Below are 20487 nucleotides of genomic sequence, written 5' to 3'. Positions count from 1 at the left end.
GGGCCCAATGAGAGAGAAGTTATTGACTAAGCTATCATGAGTACCAAGCTGAATTTACATCATTCTAGAGATTCAAAATAATAGAAAAACACACAAGAAACCACATAAGAATTTTAACTTGCAAGAAGAGTATCATTTGGCTTTTCAGATCCTAAGACTTAATTGATGTGCCTCATAGTGGACTAGGGCATAGGTCTACAAGTCCTAAAATCTTCAGAGTCAACAATAAAGAGAAACATTCCCATCCATCTATCCATTGATAATATGAATGAGCTAGCAACTCAATAACCTAGGCCACATCTAGTAAACCGCATGGGAATAGACACATTCACAAGGATTGACCTTAGATGCATTGAGTGTGGCATCACTCATACACATCATGACTATCCAACATGCAAGGCATCCAATAGTACCCTCACATGGTCTATAAAGCCTAATATCCAAAACCTTTGGTCTTTCCTTTGCTTCCAGGAGGATTCCTACTAAGTGGTTACTCTCTGGTCTACTTGTGCCTTGAGGAGTTTCTTTAGAACTCTGTGGCCTCCTTCCCTAGGTATGTGGTTTGACTTTAAGATAGGTTGCTTTCCCATCTTTGAAGAATAAACAATGTCCCCTTTATTGAAAGTAGTGACAATTTGGACATTTGGTAAGCTCAACTATATGCGATGTGCCACATAGTCCACATTGCACGTGGTTCCATGCTTGAAAGGTCTTTCAAGTAGGACTTCCTTGCCCATATCTTCTTGGTTTGGAAGCACATAGAAAATAATGGGCAGGGTCTCTATCTCTATAGTTTGAGGAACTTGCATTGTCTTGGGAGGGAATAAGATCCTCCATAAGGTTTGATGATTACATTTGTTGGGACTAGTTCAAGTTGACCAATCACAATCCATACATAATAAGTCATGATGTTGTAATTAGAACCTTCATTAATGAGAGAATCAATGATAAGATGCTCTTTCTTGGCAATTAGTTTGACTCAAAGATATGTAGAAGGTATTAGCTCTTCATATTTCGGGTCAGTGTTGGTGGCTTTGAATATCTTAAGCTTGTCAACTAATGGACAAAGATAGATATCCATATTCTTGACTTTATAGCATCTAGATATAAGCAAGCTAAGGATTAAGTTTCCTTTCTTTCTAGAAAGCCATAGTAGAATGCTATAATTGACAAGGACTATTGGCCACACATTATAATAGATCTAGTGGAGTCCGAATGAATTCACGCCATCCATAGCAAGTCCAAGGCAAAGATTCTTTGCCTCTCACATGCAAAGTCATAAAAGGTAAATCAATGTGACCCCATGCCCGTCAGTTTGCTTGTATACTTTGGATTCCATGTATGGATCTATTTTACACATACCATATTGTCAAACTCACCATACCTTACATGCAAAACTTGTGATGCAAACATATGTATGAGTAAAAAGTATTTGAGAATCTTTTAAGGGACGATTTGGCCTTACAAGTCTTGACAATAACTATAAGCATCACACTTTGAATATGTTTCCATGGACTTATATTCTTCTCACTCAGTCATTGATACATGTATGAATGTTGTTGTAATCCATACCTAGCTTTTGCAACACTTATTTAGCATCATCATGAGACTCGAGTGTTATGTTTCTAGATGAAAATATATAATATTTTAGTAATTTGAATTAAATCCCAAAACATTGAAGAAATAAAAAAAACTTTCTTGTTTTTGTAGTAAAAACAAAAGATTGTCGCATGTATCTTAACAACTCGATCACACTTGCATCGCTCCATCTGCAATTTTTCCATATACTAATTTTCTATCCCATTGAACCCTCGCTTTATCCACACATTGCTACGAGGAACCAGCCAAAACTACGTAATATCTAAGTATGCACATGCACTCATATACTATCTGCACCATAATAATCTATACACATTTTGGGTCCTTAAGTGCACGACAATACTCTCGGCTTGCTTAGAGTTTGTGACCTATCTCCCAAACTAATCAAACTATGTCTTGTACATGATAAGAAGACTAGTACTAAACCCTAGGGAGAGACCATATGAGAGATTTTCAATTACAGGTATTAAAGACTCCAATGAAAGTACCATCAACTCTTCATCAACACTCACCTCTGAACTCTTGTCCTTTATCATCATGCAAGCCCACCAAAGAATCTCCATGAACAGAATCCCTAGAATGCCAACACCTATGCCAATCATGAGTGCAACTGCTAACAAAGAACAATCCTATCACCAACTACAACAACCCTATCACCAGATCAAGCCAACAAAGTGCCACCAACGACCTTCATCTGCACCACCACCAAAACTCCTCCAAGGCCCACCACAACAATCCCTTCCACCCACATCTTCGGTGCATGCCAAAGCCTGCTACCTATGACAGTGGGATTGCCATTTGCCTAGGAGGGGGATAATGTTAACCCCAGTGCAAAGAAATCAAAAAGAAAATTTAAAAGATGCAAGGCAAAGTGGAAGGCTGCCCTAGTTGAAGAAATGGGAGGAAAAAAGGCCAAAAGCGCAAGGAAAACCTTAAAAGTTCAAGGCAAGTGAAAAGGAGGAAAGGTGCATTTTAAATATAAAAGCACACTCTAAATCCTTGTAAAAGAGCGCGAGGCTCCCTCCTGTGCAATTTGTAAATATAGACTAGAATGAGTGAAAGCACAATGCAAATAGGAAGGAGATAGGAAAAGAGGACCTAGGCTAAGATTGCTTGCCATGTAAAAAGAGATGGGTGCCCAAAGGGGACTCTTCTTCTCTTCTCTTCTCTTGCTCACGGCAATGGAGCTTGGAGCATGGAGCTTGAGAATCGAGCTTGCTTGAAGCTTGCACTTAGATCGTGGAGCTACCAGAGTGCTCAGGAGAGAAGGCAACTTGATTGGGCATAGAGGTAAGTTCTTTACACCCGTAGGTTGAGAGCACATACGACTAGGTGAAAGATAGCCATTGCATTCATCTTGAAACAATAAGCAGTCTGTGGGTCTTGGCAGATCACCACTACATCTCTTTCTTGCATAATCCACATGCGAAGAATGTGACCTGTCAAAGGTTTCATGCATCCAAATCTATGAGCAATTTTGTAGCAATAAGCATGTCATCCACATAAAATATCAAGTTCATAAGGCTACCATCCATATCCTTCCATGTGTATCGATAGTAATCGGTCTCACTCCTAATTTATCCTAGAGATTGGGAGCCTATTTCAATCTATATAAGCTCTTGTGGAGATTGCATACCAACACCTATTCCTTGCCTTCCATAAAAAGGATCATCTGGCTATTGTATATAAATATATTTGTGTAAATCTCCATGTAGGAAAGTTTTCTTAGCATAATTTATATAAGTTTCATATTTTCCTTAACAACCAATGCAAGTATCATATAAATACTTGTCATCTTGACTACTAGTGAGAAGATCTCATCAAATTATATATCCTTCTCTTGCTTCAAGCTCTTGACTACCAACCTTGCATCATACATTGAAAATTCATCAAATGGAGATATTTTGAGCTTATGGACCCATTTTCATGGTAAGACGTGTTTGCCCTTAGGCAAAGAAACCAACTTCCAAGTTATATTCTTCACTAAGGAGTCCATCTTTGACTATGTAGTCTTGTTCCATATATTCTTCACTAAGGAGTCCATCTGTGACCATGACATAGTCAAGAGAGACTATACATATCTTTGGTGGTCTAGAGAGTCTTGTAGATCTGGCTCCACCTAAGCATATTGTTTGTCCCAACTATTTATTCTATTATATGTGAGGTTGGGCTGTTGAGGTAAAGGCCAATATGGATGGCCACCCAACTTATCATTAACCTTAACTATATATGCACACACTCATTTATCAATCTTTGAGTGATAAGACAATAAGGTGCTACTCATAGGAGGGCTATTCAAGAGACCATGTACTCTCTCTCTCTCTCTCTCTCTCTCTCTCTCTCTCTCTCTCTCTCTCTCTCTCTCTCTCTCTCTCTCTCTCTCTCTCTCTCTCTCTCTCTCTCTCTCTCTCTCTCTCTCTCTCTCTCTCTCTCTCTCTCTCTCTCTCTCTCTCTCTCTCTCTCTCTCTCTCTCTCGTTCAAGTCTCTCTTTGTGCATTTCCTTGTTGGAGATAGGGAAGGGTAAACCTTTCCCCCACTCCTAAACACATTGGCAACCATGTATAATATTTCTTCGACCTTAGGAGATATAGTCCATGGAATTGTCCATGACGCCTTGTCACAACTACATGATGGTGCTCCCTACTATTGTCTCTTTTCTCATTGCAATTGTTGCCAAGTGCCAAGTGAGGGCAGTTTTGGCTTGGTCACACTCTATCCACAAGCCTTTTTAGAGGTAGGCTCGCTTGTGCTTCTTGGATCCTCAAACTTGCTATATGAGCCTTCTTGAAGGCAGTCTCTATGATACTATGGACTAGCAATGACTAGGAAAATCGTCTTCATTTACCTTGTCTGCTAGCCTTGACACATCATGCACTCTACACTATTGAAATGGCATGCATCGAAGCAAGGAGGTATTGCCTCATTACACTTGCAAATGGAGCTATTTTTGACTAGTATACATGTGTGGATGTAGTAAACCTTCACTCGAGTATGGCTAGAACCTGGGACCTTATTCTAGAGCTTCTGGGTAGTCTAGATGGTGGGTTGATCTGCACTCCTAACTAGCCAAAATTTTCACTCTCAACCAACAAGAATCCACACTCTCGATTGGCACTTCCCACCATTCGGTGCTCCCAACCAACCAACATTCTTGCTTGGTCTGCACTCCTGATTGTCCACCATGACGTCCTGAAGCAGCAAATGGAGAATAGCTTGGGAGTCCATGCCCCACCACAATGGCATCAATAGTCCAGAATATTGGCTCTATCCTTTGAGTGCCCCTACTCAACCCCTCACCTCATACTATGGCACCACAATAATGAAAAATTGACCCTTCACCCCTCTTAGCTTTGTCAGATTTCAGGCAAGGACAAAGACATGCAGCAGGTTTCTATGTGACTAATGATTAAAGATATCATGAGAGCATTGGGTGTACGAGGAGGTAAAGGCCAAAAGAGCCAATGGAAAGAGACCTCACCCGACAACTTGCCCATGGATTAGGGGTTATACCAGGACCACATGCTTATTGTTCACGTGCTTTGCATTCATGTGTTTAAGATATTGATTTCACTTTAAGATTGTACTTATCTTTTCAAAATTTTGTACACTTGGAATTGGCATTGTAATACTTCAAATCAAGGGACCACTATGAGTTTAGGATCTCCCTCATGCCATGTGTGAGGGGTGGTTCAGGTTAAGGGGTGTGGGATCGGGGTTTCGTGGATATAAAATGTAAGATGTGGGAAAAAGACCATGTGTGATGAGCATGCTTTAGGGGAAACTTTTAGTGATCCATCAAGATGATTTTCTAAGTGATATTGCTCGCTATTATTTTGAATAACACAAGGTTTGCTGCCTAAACTCTCTCAAGTCCACTTCACAATGAAAGGTCTTGAATGTTCCCATAAGAATTGACCTAAAATTTGGGTTTTAAGTAAACTAAGGTCACCTCTCTAAGTTCACTAGCATTGGTCTTCAAGCAACTCCTTGTGCTAGATTGGCCGAAGCTGACTCATATCGCACTTGGTTCAAGAAGAGTGAGAAATAAGAGGGATTATGAGTACAGTGACCTCTTTGCCTATGAGGCAAAGTCTCACTCTATTCCCTTGAAATGATATGGAGTCAAGGGTCTAATTGATTCCTTGGGTCAATATTTCATATACTATAAAGCATCAAATTTGTAAAGAAGCTCTCGGCTTACTGAGACCACCCTGCCTTATGGTCGATTTGTCAAAAATTGCACCCTCCTACTTCCCTTGGGTAGTTTTAGTTTTCTACTTACCTTACACATTTAAGTTGTATGCATAAAATCATTTTTCTTGATTAATCCTTTTAGTTATAATTTTCATTCACATAATTTTAGTCACAACACACAAACAATAAAAACAATCCTTTGGAAAACTTCTTTACTTAATAGAGATTCTTATACAATTGTTCACCTTCCATCCATATGGATGCATAGTATGAAGGCCTTTATTTTACTAAGATTTACTCGTAACTAGTATCGAGGCTCTCATAAAGTCCATCCCAAGTCATGCAAGTGTTTTGACGATTCCTAAGAGTCTAGGAGTTTACTGGCAAGAGCCCCCCTAGCACCCTCAATTCCTCCCACCCAAGGATCCCCCTATGCAATGGCCTCTTGTCATTCGGCTTGGTCTAAAATCTCTGAGATGACAAAGCTAATCTCCATTGGAAAAGGGATCTGTAGCTAGCCTTGGGGAAGGTTTAATATGCTCTCCTTTTTATCCTATTGTAAACTTAGCACATTAGGATTTTTACTCAATTCAAATAACTTTCTAAGTGCATCAAGTTAAACTTGTACGCACAGTTTCAAGCACAAGCAATTTTTCCTCAAGCAATATTTCTACACAAATGGGAAGGCAATCAAGGCATATCTTAACTTAGCGGCAATTCTTTCCAACTTAGTCATATTTCTAGCTTCTTAGATTTCTTCTAGTTTTCCTTCGGATTTTTCTTTTCTAAGTCTACTTTTTTGAGATCTGAATTTTGATTAGTCTTTCTTCATTGATATTTCCTTGGTTATTATTAGTCTTTGTTCGTAATCTTGTTCATAAACGTTAGTCACTTGACCTTATTATGAGTCTTGACTATTTTTCTAAATTTCTATATGTTAAAAAATAGTTCAAATTCATCCTAATTTGTGAAAACTAAGTTCAAACCTTGGAATCACGATACCTTAGAAGCTAGATGAGTCAATAAGGTGAGTGCTTTTCCTAGGAATTTTTAGAATTTTATTTTTCTCAAAGGAGAATTATATCATCCTTTTAGTTACTTCATGTCCTAGCACTTGTATTTCACTCTGTCATGTTGGCAAAGTGAAATACAAGCACTAGGACATGTTGGCAAAGTGAATTGATTTGAATATCCTAGGTTTTAATAGTTACATACTCAATTCAATAATTTCTAATGAACTATATATGCAATTTAGTAATTTTGACTTAATTTGATAATTGTGAAATTTTCTCTAAAGACTGTGCTTCTAATCAATAACTTTCATCACCTAATTTAATCATCTTAATTCACTTTGTATGGTTTATGAATGCTTAAAAATTATTTCTCTATGTTAATATGATTTATAAATACTAAATAATTCTCTAAATTTATGCATTTGGAATACTAAAGAAATATACTTGATGCAATTTCTTGCTTCCTAATTCTTATAAAGTTTGTTGTGCATTTTTCTAATGATCCTTTTTGAATAAAAGTTTTAAAAATGGAATTCTTTGATGCTCTTTATTTATATGTAACTAGAGAGAATTTATTCAATGCATTGGGATGTCATGCAATTTATTCTACCTTTCAGAATTTAAAACTCTAAATTAATAGCCCCTACTGAAACTTTTTTATTTAATCATAAATTTTTTATTGAATACTCAAACTCTTTTATTTATGTTCATATTTATGTATTAATTAAATATCATTAATTTACGGAAGAACCTAGTTTTGTGTTGTATGTGATGATGTGGTGTCCATGTTGTTGAAGGACATGGATCTTGAGCATGACTATAGCTATGGAGGTTGGAATGTAGTAACTAGAACCATGACAATATAGGCAAATGACACTAACTATTACTCGGTTGAATTAGGTTCCAAGATAGAATGCTTGGAATCATAAACACAATCCTGAGTAGGACATGACAGGGACTCATAGTGAAGTACAAAGTACAATAGCATTTTTTGAAAAGTGAACCAAGTACATGTCTTTATAGCTTTCCGACTTCTCCACTCTCCTCACTGTGCTTATGGGATACAAGTCTCCTCATCATGCAGCATACATCATTTGACCTATTTCCAACCCCCCCCCCCCCCCCCTCCCCCCTCAAATGGTGAATTCCTACACTTGCTGGCTTTTGCCCCCCCTACATGATGACATGGCCTGGGAGACTAGCTCATGGGTAGCCTAGTCAAGTCAAGCTTGAAATTTTACATTTTTGGCAAGGGTTTTTTCAATACAAATCCACTAAGGGAAAGAAAACATCCAATATGGGAAAAACATGATCCACTATGGGAAAGATACAATGAAAATTTCTTTAGAATAATCTGTCAGAGTTTTTGATGGTGGCGGAAGCATCTTATTCTTCTTCTTCTTCATGCATAAGCTGGCTTTGGTGGTGGTCTTCTTGCACCTCTTGTGCTCTCTTCTTGTGGAAGCATTCACTGGCTATGTGACCAGTCTTGCCCAGTAATGAAAAATAATTCAGTCCTTATTGTTGTTGGTGGTGAATCCTTGACCACGTCCTTTTCCTGCATAAGTACCCTTGGTGTACAAGAGGTTATCCCTTGAGCTGGTTTCTTTTACATCCTTTCTTTTAAATTTTCTTTCTCCATCAAGCAGTGAGTGCTCAACGTCTTTGAGTGAGAGACTGGGAACATTACTTAGTGTTGAAACAAGGTTCTCATATGGTTCATGATTCACACTGGCAAGTAACACTGCTATTGCCTCATCCTCATCAATATTCTTTTTAAGAGTTGCTAACTAAGTTTTAAGGCTCTTGAAATTATTGATGTGTATAGTCATAGATGAATTGTCTTTTACATACAACTTATAAAATTGCATGAGTAATTTTACCTTTGAGTTCTTCTTGTTGCTTGCTTGAGCTTGTGCTTGAGAGAGGGAGTGTGAGAGTGTGAGGGAGTGAGTGTGTGAGGGTGAGGGACCAAGGAGAAACTCTCCATCTTCTTCTTGCTTGCTTGAGCTTGTGCTTGAGAGAGGGAGTGTGAGAGTGTGAGGGAGTGAGTGTGTGAGGGTGAGGGACCAAGGAGAAGCTCTCCATCTTCTCCTCTCTTCTTCTCTTCTCTTCTCTTCTCTTACTCGTGGCAATGGAGCTTGGAGCATGGAGCTTGAGGATGGAGATTGCTTAAATCTTGCACTTGGATCGTGGAGCTACCGGAGTGCTCAGGAGAGGAGGTAACTCAATCGGGCATGGATGTAAGCTCACTACACCCGTAGAGATGGATAGCGCATCGTCTATACGAGAGGTAGCCATTAGTGCTCGGCTTGGAACGCTTGAAGCAGTAAGCGGTCCGTGGGTCTTGATGATTGCCTCTACACCGTAGACCCATATGTAGTGATTAAAAAACTGCAAGATATCAACAAGTGTGATTTAGGGAATGGAATAACAAGTTGACCTTTCAGTTGTACCACACTTGTCCATCCATTACACTTATGAATTGGATTGCACTAGTCCATCCTTCATTGTATCTTGGATATGCAAAAAAATTCAAATTTCTCTTTTCCTATTCATGTGAGTCTATGAGTCATCGAAAATGATGTAGTGAGAATAGATGCAATAGATGTAAGTTTGTGGCTTTCTAGTTTCCAAAGCCATTAGACTTAGTTGAAGGCCCTTTTAAAGACAAGCATCAATTATGAATCACTTGCAATCGTGAGTTATTGCATTGCATAATTAATATTTGATAAATCAAATATAGATCACTTACATACAAGTTAGAGTTAAGTTGTAAACCACTAGCTTCATTGTGTCAATAACAAATATGTACATGAGTTGGGACTTGAGTGAGAGACTCACAAGCACAACGTGGCATTGACATGTTGCATGGCAATATACACATTAATGTAGTACTGCATGGGAACACAAAAGAACATGGGTATCATAATTGTGTTAAACCAAAAGGCAAAAGGTGGAACTGATGGTGGAGGAGGGAAGGAAGATAGAGTGTAGTTAGAGAGACACCAAGGCACCATTAATTGGATAGAACAATAGATGCAGAGTCTTGCACCTTGGATTCTTCCCCATCACCACCCAAGAAAAGTGAAACATTGAAGAGATTAGTTAATACCAAATGACTTCATTTGTAGCATCTATGCATCGTCAACCTTATCACTATGTGAGATTTGTTTGCTAAAATCCTCATTCTCTATCCATTGTTGCTATGACATGAGATATTACACACACGCACACACACACACACATATATATATATAGAGAGAGAGAGAGGAGAGTGACCTTAACATAGAAATAGAGGAGTTTTTAGCCAATAAGAGAAAAGTAATGCCTTTACATTTCAAAGAGAGACCCATTGTTTGTGCCTAAACCTTTGGGAAAAACCATACAGTGGTTTGGGAGGTTTCTTTAAATGTGCCACATATGCTTGTGGAGCCATTCAATTGTAGGCATTGAACTCTTGCACCTCTAAGGGTAAGGCACGGTGGAGCTACTCAATTGTAGGCACTAAACTCTTGACCTAACATTTCTTATTATGCAACCATCAATCGCTAATTGGTGTAGCACACTTGGCAAGATGCAGCCCAATCACATGAAAGGTGAGAAGGATCAAAGCTTGCTTGGAAGTGAGCTATGGCAGAGAGAAAGAGCAAGAAGAGAGAAAGACACAAATGGGAACTCCAACCCAATGAGGAGTGAAAAGAAAAAGAAAAAACATTACAATGTACACATGTACAATAGGATGAGGAAAAATGTCATCTCATCCAACACCCATCAATCTCTTGAGGAAGGCAAAGCGCTCAGTAGTGAGGCTTTTCGTGAGTAGATCTGCAGGATTTTCGTTAGTGGAGATCTTGACAAGGTCAACAGACTTGTCCTCCATGACCCAATGTATCAAGTGATGCCTCACCTCAATGTGTTTCATCTTCGCATGGAAGACCGGATTCTTGGCTAGCTGAATAGCACTCATATAATCCGAAAGCAGCGTAGGTATAATATCAATCCCAAGGTCATGAACCAAACGGCCCAACCATATGGCCTCCTTTCAAGCCTTAGTGGCCGCAACATACTCGACCTCAGTGGTAGAGAGAGCTGTACACTTCTGAACCCTGGACATCCAAGAAACAGCGCCTCTAGCATAGGTGAAGACATAGTCAGAAGTGGACTTCCTACTATCTGCATGTCCTGCATAATCAGAGTCTGTGTAGCCCACAACTCCTTTATTCTGGTTGCTATAGCAAATACACATATCTACTGTGCCCTTCAAGTATCTCATGATACTCATTACGGCATCCCAATGCTTTTTGCCAGATGTAGCCATATAACGTGCCACAACACCAATCGCAAAGGCAATATCTGGGCAAGTGGCTATCATGACATACATCAAACTGCCCACGGCTGATGTATAAGGGATCTTGGCCATCTCAGCACTTTGATCATCCATCTGGAGACAATCGGTCTGTGAAACTTTCACATATGAAGGTAATGGATAGCCAATAGGCTTTACGTCATGCATGCGGAAATGCTCAAGGATTTTATGAATGTACTCCCTCTGTGAGAGGTAGAGTAGTCCTTGATGCCTGCGTGCTTAATGCGCATACCAAGAATTTGAGAGGCTTGTTCCAAATCCTTCATCTCAAAGCTCTTATTTAGCTGATATTTAAGAGCATCCAACTCATCATGAGCTTTCCCTGCTATCAGCATATCATCCACATAAAGTACCAAAATAAGCAATGAGCCATCACAGGCTTTCTTCATGTTAAGACACGGATCCATACACTCCTGCTGTAGCCCTGTGACTACATAAAGGCATCAAACTTATGATACCACTCCCTAGGTGTATGCTTCAAGCCATAAAGACTTTTCTTCAACTTGCACACTAGGTGCTCCCTGCTAGGTTTTGCAAGGCCCTTAGGCTGCTCCATGTATATCTCATCATGCAGATCCCCATGCAAGAATGCAGTCTTGACATCCATCTAGTATAAGTCCAAGTCAAGCTACGCAACTAAGGCCAAAACCAAGCGTAGGGTATTCATCTTGACCACAGGAGAAAAGACTTCATCAAAGTCAACTCCATGCTCCTGTTTAAAACCCTTAGTGACAAGTCTTGCCTTATAAGCCGGCTTGGGGTTTTGAGGGGTACTTTTTAGCTTGTACACCCATTTGCATGGCAAAGCCTTCTTGCCATGAGGCAATGTAACAAATCCCAAGTCATATTATTGTGCAGGGAGTCTATCTCAGATTGCATAGCTCTCTCCTAGGAGTGACTATCACCCTTGCGCATAGCCTCATCATAGGTGAGAGACTGTCCTGCATCTGTAACCAAGACATAATGCATCAATGGCTCAAATCTATTAGGTGGACATCTATCTCTAGTAGATCGTCTCACGAAGGCTCTGCCGGCCAATCCAACACCCTAGTCATGTGTATCAACTGCTGCTACAAGCTGTCCAACTGGCTGTGCAGCAGGAGCACGTGGCTTCTCCTGAAATATAACCCTACGTATCTCTACCACCTTCTCAGGTTGCCTATGCATCTTGTCTTCATGCAAGACTACTTCATGGTTATGGATGACTTTCCACGCTTGCGGATCCCAGAGGTGGTAACCCATCTCGCCTGCATCCCCATAGCCAAGGAAAATGCATTTGACACTCTTAGGATCCAACTTAGTACGCTTGTCTTTGGGCACATGGCAGAATGCCTCACATCCAAAGACACGTAGATGCGCATAAGATGGAGGTTTCCCAGTCCATACCTCCTCTGCAACCTGGAAATCCAAACCACTAGAAGATTATCTATTTATGACATGCACAACTGTACTAACTGCCTCTGCCCAAAAGCTCTGTGGTAAGCTTGCATGGCTAATCATATTGCGTACACTCTCATGGATGGTTCTATTCATCCGCTCAGCCAAACCATTTTAGGGTGGGATATAGAGGGCGGTCAACTAACGCTTAATACCCCTCTTGTCACACAGTTGCTCAAAAGAATGTGACATATATTCTCCCCCATTGTTAGTCCTAAGGCATTTCAATCTATGCCCAGTCTGGTTCTCGACCAATGCAAGCCATCTCTGAAATATAGCCAAGACTTCTGACTTAAGATTAATGGGGTAAGCCTAGACTTTACACGACAAATATTCAATGAACGTCACAAAATACTTTGCACCACCCATAGACTGATAGCGCATGGGTCCACAGACATCCGAATGTACCAATGCTAGGGGCTCACTTATGTGTGTCCTACCAGACTTCTTATGCGTATTTCTAGTCTGTCTGTCATAAAGACAATGCTCACATGAATCAAAACATGCATAGTCAAGGGGCAGTAAGTATTGCAAACCAGAAAGGATTTTCATTCCCTTCAAGGACATATGGCCCAAATGGGCATGCCAAAGAGATACATGTGGGATGGAGCCCATTGACAAAACATGGACAATAGAGGACCCATCAACTACAAGATGATAGAGGCTACCAGCTTTGGCACCTCTAGCAAGCACAAGTCTACCACGTGTGATCTTCCAGGCAGAATCTCCAAATGAAACATGAAACCTAGTATCATTAAGCTGCCCTGTAGACATAAGACTGTGTATAAGTGCATGTACATGACGTATATCCTGTAACAGAAAAGTAATGCCAATAGAGAACTGCAGCCATACATCCCCAATGCCAACAATAGTAAGTGACATGTCATCACCCAACTGAATTGAACCAAAGATAGTGCAGTAGGAGTGGAACCGCTCACACCATGGTGTAACATGAAATGAACCACCAGAATCCAAAAGCCAGCACTGCGCATACATAGAGTGAACATCGGTCAACGACGTAGCATCGCAAGAACTAGTTGCAAGTATGTACTCCCCATCAGAGTCATCAGTCTGCATGACATTTATCTCCTCGATTTTCACATTGGATTTCGTAAGCATAATGCTGTGATCAGAGGACTTTTCCTGTACTTTGTCTTTCCCATTCTCTTTGCACTTCTCATTATGCAACTCATGATACTATGGGCGTATATGACCCTTCTTGCCGCAATGATAACATGTCACATTAGCATTTCTCCCATGAGACTTGCTGCACAACTTACCACGCGGCTTAGACCTAGACTTCTGCAAGTCTTTGCTATGGCCATTCCCACGGTCATTCTTGCCATTACCATCTCTACCTCTAACAGTCAAAGCATGCGACACACAATAGGCATCCAAGTTCTTACGATTGATCTCTTCCTGCAAAAAAGCACTCTCTACATCAAGCAAGTTCAAAATAATAGCAGGAGCACATAAGCCAATGCGGAATACATCCCATGACTCACTTAGACTAATCTTAATGGTACTAATTATGTCTATTGGAAGAAGAATCCATAATGCAGTCCAAAACAATGCAGACAGTTCAAAACTGCTTACTGTTTTCTGTTGTACAGTCAAAATACCACCAAAACCAAGGCAAAATGACCACTAACTGATAGTTAATGATGTTGCATGCCAAGTACCATCAAAAGTACATAAAATCAAGATGATTCAGCATGAAAATTCCACATCAGTCCATACATAATTGCTTGCTGTAATAAATTACAGCCAGGTACAATGAGATCAAATTGTAAGCAAAATCAATGCACCAAGTCAACCACTGACTGTCAAAGCATAACCAACATCAAGCGGGCATAAATTAGCATATGACAATCATATGAACATCGAGCAAACACCCAAGCATGTCAAATGAATCCGTACACCCCCTGTGTAATAAGGCAAAGTGTACACAACACTGGCAAGACTTGACACAAAGAGGTGTATGCTCAAGGAGTGCAAAGCCCAAATCAACCCAAGTACATGCATGTGAACCATGGCATATCAACCATGCAACATCCAAGTGAAGAAGATTCCAGTCTCAGAAGACTCAAAGCTCAATAGCATAAACCACCTTGCCAAACATCCAACGATGCTCCCACTAGCACAAAAGCCGCATGGATTAAACCAAGAAGCTCAAGAAAGGCATATGAGAGCACTGTGACGAAAGATCCAAGATCAGACATCAATAAGACATCATGAGCATATAGGCTCTGTAGCCTCGAATTAGAGCATCCATAGATATTAACTATATCCCAAATACAACTTTGGCAAGCCAAAAAATATCCCAAGTAAGTTCTGGGAATCCAGATATAAGCCAAGACAAGGCACTAGTAGCAATCAACTCCAAACAATGTAACTAGCATGTAGTAGTGGCATAGGCCAAGCATGTCAAGACCGGTCAGACATAGGTAACATACATGCTATGTGTACATCCAAGACAGAGTATTAAATGCATTCTAAAGCTGAGCTCAAGCTCAAATGAAGATCTGGAAGAACCAAAGACAAGCTTAATGTCGTACCCCGAAGGTCAATACTTCAGTGTATATCCCAAAGACATAGCCCAAAACCAATAGGCATAACCAAACTAGAGGTAAAATAACATGTCAACTAAGGTAGAATAAATCCCAACCAATAACAAAGTGTCTGCATCCAAATCAAGGCTCAATAGCTCTCAAATAGCATGTCTGGGCATAAACCATGATGACCAAGTATCAATACATCCAATAGGACACCCGAATGTCAACAAAGAGCATTATGCATAAGCCGTCCCTAATAAAACCTTGTTGCCCAAACAATGTACAACAGTAAATCCCTGTATAAATTGAGCTATGGAAGCTCAAACCAAGTCCCAAAGCATCTCAAAACATTGGGCAAACATCCCCAAAGCATCTGGGCATCAAATACCAAGCCTCGGGAGTATCACATAAGCTAAGAGTATGGCATTTTCTTGCTGTGAATCAACTCAGATCTGTTGCAAAAAATGATGTGATTAGAATTTGGTAGATTTGACATCGCCATTGCGTTTGAAGTGTGTCAAAACCCCAAGTTAGACTCTTATCTTGCCTAAATCGGGTTCCGGATGCCCGAGATATAAGAAAATTTTGTATTTTTGAGCCAAAATTTGAAACATGCACAAAAACAAAATGCGAGATGCTACTGTGGGGCTTGCTGGTTATGGTGAGGATAAGGGGGAAAATGGGGGCATACAAGGTGCCTAATGAAGCCAAGGAACACCTGCAAAGAGCCTATGAGGGCCGAGGAGAGATGAGAGATGAAATCTTACATCGGGTGGAAGAAGCCATGGCTGGCATTGAAGCTCCAAGCTCTAGGTCTTCAATCCGAGTTGAAGTAATGCCGGGCCAAGCTCTATGACTAAGCTCTGATACAAGTTGTAAGGTGAGAATGATTGAACCTTGCTTCGAGGTGAGCTCTGGCGGAGAGCAAGAGCAAGAAGATAGAGAGATATAAATAGAAACTCCAACAGTCACAATGTGTGATCGGGTTTTTCTTTATTCAAACTGTCACTAAAAGAATAAAGAATAAAGTGATGGTGATGGACGCCTGCCACCTACAGTGTACAATGACGGGTACTATTAATACAGTAATACATAGACGACTAGGCAAAAATACATTTACCCCCAATATCACATCCCTAAAAAAAACTATATATAATACAATAATATAGATATAGATAATTTAGCATGGATAATACACAATCTAGGTCTTGTGCTATACTATACCTGAGTGGAGTGCATTTTCGCAGTTTTATTCTCAGTAACACATCAGTGGGACTCGGTGCACAAGAATCACATAATAAGAGGACTTTATTGTTTAAGAAAAGAATGAAATTTAGTATGGAGAAGAAAATTCCCGATTGAGAAAATGCAAAATAAGATACTACGATTTTTCAGTCGTGTTCTCAACCAGCTTCTCGCCACCTGCCATGGCTGCTCTTCCTCTGCACTCCCCCTGTGGCTTCTCGCCGGGATCATCCTCCCCTGATCAATGCCCTTCTGTCGGGTCCGCCCCTCTATCGCATGCCCGCAAGGTCTCGAGCTTCAGTATCCGAGCTCCGCCTGCTCAGCAAAAGGCATCCATCCCATCGAGCACCAACCAGGCATGGCTCGACGACGCTCTCGGTCAGGCTCAGGATATGGTCGACAGTGGAGCCTGCATCACAAAGGAACACGCCTATCGTCTCCTCAAGGAGTGTGCAAAACATCCAAGCCTCCAGTCTTGCAGATACATTCAATCCCTCATGGCGCACAGTGGCCTCGATTCTGCACCTTTCCTCGCAGATCACCTCATCCGCTTGTTCGCCTCCATCGGTAGCTTGGATGATGCATCCCAAGCCTTCTGCAAAGTAGCACAACCTAGTGTTTACACATGGAGCGCTATCATCTCCCCCTATGCTGCCGTTGGAAATGTTGAGAAGGCCATGGAATTATATGACAGGATGACCCTCTCAGGAGTGGAGGCTGACACATATATTTATCTTGCCCTTTTGAAGACTTGCACCATGGCTTCCGCCATGGAGCAGGGCAAGCTAATTCATGAGGAGATTCGTCACGCTAGGCTTCATTCTGATTTGTTTGTGGCAAATGCATTGATCGATATGTATGCCAAATGCGGCGACCTGTCAGAGGCTTCCAGAGTCTTTGGTGAGATGCCGTGGCGAGATGTGGTATCATGGGGCACCATGATTGCAGGATATGTCTATCATGGTAAATGTCATCTTGCATTAGACTGCTTCCAGCAGATGCAGGAGGCTGGTATCCAGCCAGATAGGGTTGTATTTGTAAGTATTTTGAAGGCATGTAGTGGCACAGGGAACCTTACTCAGGGGAATTCTATTCATAAGCAGATCATGAAACGTCAACTGGAAAGAGATTTGTCAGTCTGCAATACCCTGGTTGATATGTATGCTAAGTGTGGTGACTTGAATAGAGCTAGGGAAGTATTTGATAATATGGTGCAGTGGGATGTTGTCTCATGGAATGCCATGATTGCAGGGTACAGCAATCATGACGACTATCCTTCTGCAGTGAACTGTTTTGAGAAAATGCAGCAGGAAGGCATAAAGCCAACCAAAATTTCATTTACAACCACCTTGAAAGCATGTGGCAGCATGAAAGCTCTAGAGAAAGGTAAGCTCATACATGAACAGGTCATGAAATGTGGGCTTCATATGGATGCTGGTGTAGTTAATGCACTGGTTGATATGTATGCCAAATGCGGTGACTTGAAAACGGCTGAGACTGTGTTTGACACATTGGTGAATCGAGATGTGGTGTCCTGGGGTTGTATTATTTCAGCATATGCACAGAATGGGGAAGGTTTTCGTGCTCTAGAATGTTTAAACAAGATGCAGCAAGAGGGAATAAAGCCTGATGCCATCATTTTTGTGAGTCTCTTGAAGGCTTGTGGCAGCTTAGGGGATTTGACACAAGGCAGCCTCATCCATGATCAGATTGTTGAAAATGGATTTGAATCAGATCAAATTGTTGGCAATACACTTCTGGATATGTATGCCAGATGTGGCTGCTTGGACAAGGCACGCACTGTCCTTGATGAATTAGCTAATCAAAATGTTGTTTCTTGGAATGCAATGATTTCTGGATATGCTCAACATGGTGAAGGCCGGCTTGCTTTGGATTGCTTTGCCAAGATGCAGCATGAGGGCATAAAGCCTGACAATGTCACTTTCCTGAGCATTTTGAAAGCGTGTGGCAGCATAGGGGCCTCAGTGCAGGGCAGGATAATTCACAAACAGATAATGCAAAGTGGCTTACTACCTGATCCTATTATCGGAAATGCTCTGGTTGACATGTATGCCAAAGCTGGCAGCATGCAAGAGGCACTGGCAGTTTTTGATGAAATGCCAGAAAAGAACGTGGCATCATGGGGGGCATTAATTGCAGGATATGCCCAATGTGGAAACCTTGAATCTGCCATAGAGTGTTTTGAGAATATGCAGGCTGAAGGCATTAAGCCAGACGTCATGACATTTACCAGCATTTTTGCTGCATGCACACGTGCAGGCCAAGTTGGTGAGGGTCAAAAGTACTTCAGAATGATGCAAGAAGATTATGGCATGCCACCAAATATGGTTCATAATAACTGTATGAGTGACCTTCTGGCCCGTTCAGGAGATCTTGATGCAGCAAAGGATGTTATTCAGCCCAATCTTGTTGCACTGACATCTTTGCTTTCAGCTTGCAAAAAATATAGCAACATTGAGCTAGGAAGGCAATGCTTTGATCAAATTGTGCAGCTAGATCCCCAGGATGCTGCTGGATATGTGCTGATGTCAGATATCTACTCCAAGTCTGGCATGACAGATCATGCCGCAGAAATAGATGAACTCAGACGACAGGCAGGTGCATGGAAAAAACCTGCAAAGGCATGGATTGAGATTAGTGATGGGGTGCACGAGTTCATTGTTGGGGACCAAAGTCACCCGCAAAGTGACAACATTCATGCCATTTTGAAGAGGTTAAATGAGCAAATGAAGGAGAGTGGATTTAAGAGCTCAACACACATGGCAAAGGAGGAAGAGAACACACTTTGTGGACATGCTGAGAGACAAGCTATAGCTTTTGGTATTCTCAGTTCACCCGTAGGTGCAAGCATTCGTGTCACCAAGAATCTACGAATGTGCAATGATTGCCATAGCACAGTCAAAGTAATTTCCAAGATAGAAAGACGTGAGATAATTATCAAAGATACATACTGCATACACCATATGGAGGATGGGATATGTTCATGTGGCGATAATGGATGACAATGCCAGTGGTTTATCTGAAATAGTGCCCGCTAATTTCAGGTTTAAAAATATTTTTGTTATGCATTCAAAAAGCCAAGCCATCTGTCTTTATAGATCCTTGTACACTTTGAGATCTGCTTTGCATTTTGAAATGCTCATCAATACCATGGTTGAGAAAGGCTCCAAATGTGTATATGTATCAAGGCTAACTCTCTGTAATCTATTTTCTAGGAAGTAAGAACGAGGTGATGAAGGTTGATGAAGCTTTCATCCTTAAAGTCTACTTGAACACATCTATAAATCAGCACTTTGTATTTCATAATTGCAACTGAGTCTGGGTCTGCACAGATTAAGTTGATAACTTCATATTTGACAAAGAATATGCAAATTCCTTCAACTAATCTAGAAGAGTTGTAAGCTATCCAAACTATAAGTCGCATGCTTTTTGAAAAATGCAAGGTTTCAACTTTCCACCAATAATGTGCAGTCTCAGAAAAAAACCTTCAGCATTTAAGGGCTTTAAGGTACTGATGTTGAAAATTGTTTTTGTGCATTGATTTCCATGCCTCTAATTGACCCGAACATACAACTACTAAAAGCATGTAACAGATGCATGCTGGGAAATTGAAGGCTACTGTTTAACTATCCACTGAATTAAGTTACTTGGGAGCTGCTGATGTGAATAGCAGGCTGAATTTCCATGTGCCATGAACACAAAATTAATGAATGGACACCTTTCAACATAAAAACTGGTTCTTACAGGCTCTGCAGACATGTTGCCTCCATGAGAGTCTGGAGTACTGACTCGGTTAGTCAGGCATTCTGATTTAGCTAAAGTTGAGCTGATCAAGGGCTATGTGAAGACCACAGTCTCCAACAACACCCACACTTGCAACAGCTGCATATGAGCTCCTTCAGATCATTCGTTCTGTTACCATGGGAGAACTCTATGGAGAAAAACTCACAAGACAATAGATGAGCTGCATAGAATGAGTCAATACATCAGGAGGCTATATAGAGATGTAAACTGTAAACTAGTCTGATTGGCGGCATGACTTGCCCTAGGCACA

The 20487-nt window shown here is 40.8% G+C and overlaps 1 pseudogene; it reads left to right on the top strand.

The window, feature by feature from the left end:
* The first annotated feature begins 16540 nt into the window (after nt 1-16540).
* Nucleotides 16541-19739, top strand: LOC148029170 (pentatricopeptide repeat-containing protein At3g12770 pseudogene; annotated as a pseudogene).
* Nucleotides 19740-20487: the final 748 nt, after the last annotated feature.

Source organism: Lygodium microphyllum, chromosome 11, assembly GCF_053477565.2.
Source record: "Lygodium microphyllum isolate KBCC chromosome 11, Lygodium_microphyllum_v1.1.10, whole genome shotgun sequence".
Lineage (NCBI taxonomy): Eukaryota > Viridiplantae > Streptophyta > Polypodiopsida > Schizaeales > Lygodiaceae > Lygodium > Lygodium microphyllum.
The sequence above is the reverse complement of the archived record's forward strand: the minus strand, read 5'-3'. Positions and strand labels throughout refer to the sequence as shown.